The following is a 7,184-nucleotide window of genomic DNA, read 5'->3' on the forward strand; positions in this document are numbered from 1 at the left end:
ATGCTCAGATTCGCCCCTGTTGTAGTACTGAGTTTACTTGATTTGAGTTAATAACTTACACTACAGGTTTATTCTCATCAGATTATGCTTGAATATCATTCATTTCCAGGTTGCACATCCTAGGCAAGATAAGCTTGCTGATAGTCTGCCAGTTTGCCCATGTGATGGACAGTCTTCACAAAGCACAATGTAATTTATCCTTTTTTGTAAATTGAATTCCCCCTTAAGGAGAGTGCTTATTTTACCTTTCTTGAAGAAGATGAATTATAGACAGTGCCGGGCTGGTATGGAGTTTATACAAACACTACCGACTGTGGAGATGTACTTTGCAAATGCATCCTTTATACAATGATGGACACATATGCGCTCTGTAATTGACTTATGAATTGATACTTTTGTGCAACATGTTTCCAGTTTTTTATTCTTATGATTCTATATGATTTTATATGAAAATGGATGTTGAATATACTTCGTATTTGTTTATGTGATTTTATTGTATTGTGAACATTTTATGGTCACTGGATGACCGAATTAAGAATAATGAGGTGCGGACTAAGTTCAAATCTCACCGAGTCATTACAAACAGTGCCAGCGGAAACAAATATTGGAAACCTTTCAAAAATCTCATCACAACAGGTGATTAAAAGAACAAAATTTTGGTCTGCTGTCCGCAAAAAAGCTGAAAGAGTTAGTAAGTAGCCCTTAAGTGCCCAAAGCAAGTCCTTGCTGGGTCATTGAGGGAACAAATAACAAAACATCACATAACTTAACCTGTAGTTGGTCAGTTTGTCGGGTGTTGTACCAAGCCACAATTTTGTTACAAAGGCTGATGCAGGCAGATTTTGCGGGCAGATGCCTCAATGCAAAGATGATATCAGCAATCTCATCAAAAGATCAAAGGAGGTCAACTGCCACTGCTTCATCTCCAAGCATGCAGATACAAATCATGCAGGCCGGGTTCAGTACCCTGCCCGCTGTTATGACAGATGATCCTCTCAAAGCAACAGCCTGAATGAAGGACAGAAGTTCATGGCCAGGAGTTCATGATACAAAACTCCCAAAGCCCAGTCCAGTGCCACTAGGATGACTTGGTTCCTGATCTTCTAAAATTAGAGGCAGTGGCTGGAAAGTGTACGGGAGTCACACGCTGCACTCAAGATGGAAGGCGTCTCTGAGAAAGAGTGGCCTTGGACACTTCAGCATGAAAGTGCTGACATTGTGCATTCTCCACACTGGTGGGAAGATCTAACCAGGGTTCTCCCCATTATTGGAAGACACCCTGTGCCTCCTTCGGATGCAACTGCCGTTCAAGATCCATTATGCGTTTGCGACTGGGTTTCTTTGGTGTACATTTAAAGAGCTTGCTAGGTGTTTAACATAAGATACATTCCTTGATGGTCCCGCCACTCCCAGAGATGCAGAAACTCATGATATTGGGCCCAAACAAACCCACTCTGCCCTGCTTGTCGCAATACCACATGGCAGTGGTGTTGTCTATGAGCAACTGCATAAGCGTTCCTCTGAAAGTGAGCAAGAAGGCCATAAACACCATGCGAATCACCCTCAGCACCAACAAATTGATATGGAGTTGAGTCTCTGCCAGAGGCAGATGCCTCTGATCTCCACTTGTCCCATATAGCCTTTCCAGCCCAGTACTGATGCATCCGTAAACACCATCAACTCTGATAGGGTGAGGAGAGGAGGCTGCCGCTGACCCAATTGCGGTCTAGTGGCCACCACTCCCAGTGATTTTTAGCCTACTCTGAAATTTGGATATAATCCAATAGATTTCCCTGTAGTTGTGCCACTGTGATTTGAGGTCCCATTGGAGAGCCCACATGTGCCTCTTGGTATGTTTGGTCAGGAGGATGCAGGAGGTTATCAATCCCAAGAGCCTCAGAGTCATCCAACACTGAGATCCAGGACAAAGACTGAAAATCTGGACGATAGCCTGATTCTCCTGAATTTTGTCCCGAGGAAAAAGCATGAAACTGTACAGGATCCAGAATAGCTCTGCTGAACAGGAGTGTCTGCAAAGGAGTCAGGAATAATGTCAACTTGTTGATACTGAACCCCAATGATGTTAGGAGGTTTGCCGTTGTCTGAAGATGGTTGAAAAGTGCCTGGGGCAAGCTCTCCTTCAGCTGCCAGTTGTCGAGGTGAGAGAAGGCTGGTATCCCTGAACTCTGAAAGTGTGGACAATGCACAATTTGGAGGAACCACTTGTCTGAAGTGGGTGCCCACCTCGATTCGAGGAAATATAATATCCTGCCTCCGACAGAGTGGTTGTCTGCTGGCACTGAGACGATAAAACAGTTTTGCAGCTTCTGAGGGTGTGAGACTGAGCTGCATGCCTACCATAGCCACAGATAGGGTAAAATTGCTGGTGGATTGTCTTGTGGAAGCACAAATGCCCAGGGAACATGCTGTTGCCCTGCTCTCCTTTAAACATGCTAATGCGGTGTGCTCTTTTTCACTGAAAAGGCAAAAGCCATTAAATGGCATGTCTATTAAGGATGCCTGGACATCCCTAGAAAAGACTATAGACCTCATCCAAGTATGGTACTGAAGCACCACACTCGTGAATGACAAGTTTTGCTGCATCACAACTGTTCTGAATAGCCTGGGTAAGGAATGCCCAAAGAGCTTCCAGAAAACTTGTGCCACAGACTCCTAAAGGGCACGAGAATAGCAACCCAAAGACAGCTCCCTTTTCACAGATCCGAAGTCCAGGCAGGTGCATGAAAAAATAAATTTCCCAAGTGTTGCTATGGGTTTGAGTTTGCAGTCAGGTGAAGAAGCATGGAAAGCACTTGGATTGATTTTGCTGGTGGACTCCTGAACCACCGGACTCTCTGGCATTGGGTGCTGATTGAGAAAGGTTGTGTCTCCTTGTGTAGGGCAATGGTGAAGTGCAACTGGCCTGTTAATTGGGGGTTAGAACAATGTTTCAACCAGATGCCCAAAAGAGTGTCCTTTCAGTGGTTCTGTGGAAGCCTGACCAGGTTGTAGCACTTCTGTCAAGACATTAGGCCTTACTTCTAGATTGGGTAGTTGTAAATTTAGAACCTTTGCAGCCCTTTGCATCACAACAGAGAAAGAAGAGCTTTCCCCTGTGGCACGACCAGGGAGGACACAATGACTGTATCTGGGGAAGTATCCATCCCACTGGCATCCGGAAGCTCATCATACGAATTTTATTTGGGAACACATTCATCCCCATAATCATAGTTATCATTATCTGAGTCTGTGCCAAAAAGATTATGAAAGGTCTGTATCCTGCCAGGTGGTAAGAGCAAAGTATCAGAATCAGAAGTGTTGTCAAAACAGCTGAGTGGTGGTCAAAGCCAGGAGTGATCTCTGTTGAGGTCATGGTGAATTCTCTTTGGAGTCATATAGCACCATAGGGTGCACATCTTCCTCCAATGTTGGTGTAAAAGGAAAGTGTGCAGTAGGGGATGTTGCAGGAACCGAAGTCGGCAGCGGAGCTGCAAAACTAAAGGCACTCATCTCATTGTGCATGGGTGGAGCACAGGAGAACTCATTTAAAGTTTCCTGATCAGTCTGACACCTGGGGAACATTCATAAGGTTACTACTCCTTTTTGACAGCAGGAACTTACACTCATAAATTTGGCTCCATTTCCTTCTTCAGGGGTGGAGACATATATGTTTACACTTCTGAGTAACTTTACACTCTGATTTTGTGAATAGCCAAGACTGTAAAGTTTCTCAAATGTGTAAGAGTAAATTACATGTGTGCATTTCTCAGAAGTGTAAGTTATGTTTGTGAATAGACCCCTTGGTGTGAATTCTGAGTGAGATGTAAAATCGTGGGGTTCACCAGAAATAGAAAAAGAGCATGTTTCTGTTCACAGGAGCAGGAAGAACAACTGACATGGTTGCCTCTGCAGACAGACATGAAGGGATCCTTGTGCTTAAGGCTCCCTTAAAGGAGTAGTGTCCGTTTATAAGGACAGCAGACTGCAGCCTATCTGACTACATTACACGTGTTTTATTTCACAGTTTCTTTCTAAAAAGGTTTGTGAAAGATATCATTAGACACTTGTTTTTAGACTAGTGGCTTTTTCAGTTTAAAGTAGCACATTTTTTACTGGAAAAATACGTTAAATCTGTCTAGCCCATGTAGCACACTGATACACATTAAAAGTATTTGTCTTTCTGAAAGTGGCTTTTCCAAGAATAGGCTCACACAGGCAGGGATCTCTTAAAATGGCAGGCGGATAATTACTGGTACGAGGAGGCCACGGCCTCTGTCAGTCCAGCAGATGGGTGGGACACATCCTAAACAATAAATGAGACACACTGTATGGTGAGAACTAGAAAACAAGTTAGTGTGACCATTCGATGTCCATGCAACCTGTGAGGTAAGACAATTAAACGTAATTATGTTGAGGACTTGCAAATGAAAACATGTTTCATGAAGCTGGTAAAACATGGGTGTGACTTAATGAGGTAATTTTGTCCTAAAGGCCCATTCAAGTTAGCATGCAGCGGAGAAGGAGAAAGCTACAAAAACGATAAGTCAAGAGGCACCTGAATGTCTGGCATTGGCCTCTCCTTTAGCCTGCTCAGAAACGTAGCTGGAGACGGACAATAGCTAAGGGACTGACCACATGCGTATAGTTGGAGATGGACCTCTATGATGAACTGGATCTGTTTTAGGTGACAGAATAGCTATTGGACGGACAAACAAGTACCTATACAATTAATTAGATCTGTTTTAGGTAAGAAACTGGCTATTGCGAAGGACCAACGAGTACCTTAAAATGCATGCCAAAACCACATTTTAGTATCTTAAAATTTAGCAAGATAAGCTCAAGGAAAGCCATGGCCGTATGTCATTGGTACACAGAGAACAGTTTTAATTTTGAAGAATTGTTTTAAGAATTGCTCAATATGGAAACATTTTAAAACTCTACATAGTCAGGAAAAGTAACTTTAGGGTCGAATTTACGAAGAATTAACGCAACCACCACAGACCAAATCAGCAAAAAAGAGATTACAGTTACTAACCTCGTAGAAGAGAACATATATGGAAAGACTCAAATTAGTTTTCAAGAAATACAACACGACCCAAATTCCACGTGCACAGGTAACTCCATAGGAACAAAGACCTAATTATTATATTATTTAATTAATGTATGATACAGAGAACTTAAAAGTTTTACTAGTCGTTTTCCAGTCTCAAGAAAATGGCACTAAAACGATAATAATACAGTGTTTATTGATAGGTCAGGTCTAATAGTGATTTCAGTGCAGACCCAACGTAATAAGACAGTGAAAATGTTGGTTTTGTTAAAATCAATAGGGGCCAGATTTAAGAAAAGTGGCGCTGCACCCACTGCAGCGCCACTTTACTTGCGCCCCTTAGCCCCCCCTTATGCCACCACGTGCGTGCCATATCTAAGATATGGTGCAACAGGCGGTAGTTAGGGAACTAATGTCATAATTTTTTACGCTAGTTCGGAGCTTTGCAGTATTAGCATCAAAATGTTTGACGCTAATCCTTCAAAGCCTATTGAGGCCCATTGTAAACAATGGTGTGCCTCCTTTTAATGCCTGCTCTGAAAAGGCATTAGAAGTGCCAAAATAAATGATGCAAAGAAATCTCTTAGATTTCTTTCGGAATTTTCTGACCCCCGTAATGGGGGGGCGCCCCCTTTCCATATAATATGTAGCGCAAAGGGTTACAAAGTAGTGCAATGCATGCATTGTGCCACTTTGTAAATTTGATGTGGCGATTTTGGCCTTGTTGGGCCACATTAGTGTAAAAAAATGACACTACTGTGGTGCAAGGAGGAACTAGGGGCTCTTAAATCAGCCCCCAAGTGTTCAAAGTATTCTCTCTCTTGCCAGATGGGTGACTTTCTAAAAAGGCAGCAAGATATGAATGTATTCTTCACAGAACTTACGCTGGTTACATCTAGTCTTTGATGTGCCTTGTACTTAAATATATTTGTGCGATTAAATCTCTGTTGACTAACTACAAAAATTATACTCATGAAAGGTCTAATTTTGGCGATTCAGAAGGTTTACATGAGAAGGATTTTTATAATAAAATAGAACTTTCACTATATTAAGGAATAGTGAGAGCCGTCATAAACCATTGGAAACTATGGACGCTTCAGTTGAATACTTTTTACATTAATGTGTCTCCAAAAACTTGGTGTGTTGCACCAATGGTGTTGCAGAACTTGTCAAGTTAAGAAGTAGTGTCAACTAAGAGGCTGAGACAACACCCAGGTGGGGGGCTCATATTCGTAGAAATGATCCAGGTTTCCGAGGCAAGAACATTATAACGGGGATCTCTCCTCTGCAAACCCCTGATGCTATTCTTACTAGGCCACCAATGGTAAAATCTTACTTTTAAACATCTATACCTCTACTAAGGTTATTAACTTGGGTGATCCGAGTTGGTTCTACATTTACCACAATTGATCAATTTACTGTCCATTACATTGCTTGGCCATGCACACTCCCTTATTCAATGGTTTGACAACATGAAAATGATCATCATATTTTTGAGCTGAGGGAAGGCACCGGGCAGGGCTGCCCACTGTCTCCAATGATATTTGTGCTGGCCCCTGAACCACTTGCACCGTGGATCAGACAAGACCCCCTAGTGAAAGGAATAGACTGGGAGGGAGGTTGGGAGACCGTATATATCTTTATGCTGATAATATACTGCTCTATGTAACAGACCCTGAGCTTACCATTGATAGGCTGATGAAGATCATTTGCAAGTTTGGGAAATATGCTGGATATCACATAAACATGGATGCTTCTCTAGTACATACCTTAATCGGAGATGTTTAACAACTACTCCATGATTACAAAATGCCAGTAAAGACAGACGGGTTTAACCATGTGGTTGTCCACGTTACTAAAGATTCATAACAAGTTAATGGCCCTTCACCTATATACACTTCGGGATGGATTCTGGCACGATGTCCATCATTGGAGAAGACTTCCACTGTTGCTAATTGCAAGAGCCACAATGTTTAAAATTTTGGCTCTTCCATGATTTCTATATGCATTTCAAAACACACCATACAAGATCCTGGTGCAATTCTTTTGGATGCTGGAGGGAGGGGTTTATTGGGTGATGGAGGTCCACCCGAATTGCAATAAAAAAATTGACAAGAGGAGTGTATGAGGGAGG

Source organism: Pleurodeles waltl, chromosome 4_2, assembly GCF_031143425.1.
Source record: "Pleurodeles waltl isolate 20211129_DDA chromosome 4_2, aPleWal1.hap1.20221129, whole genome shotgun sequence".
Lineage (NCBI taxonomy): Eukaryota > Metazoa > Chordata > Amphibia > Caudata > Salamandridae > Pleurodeles > Pleurodeles waltl.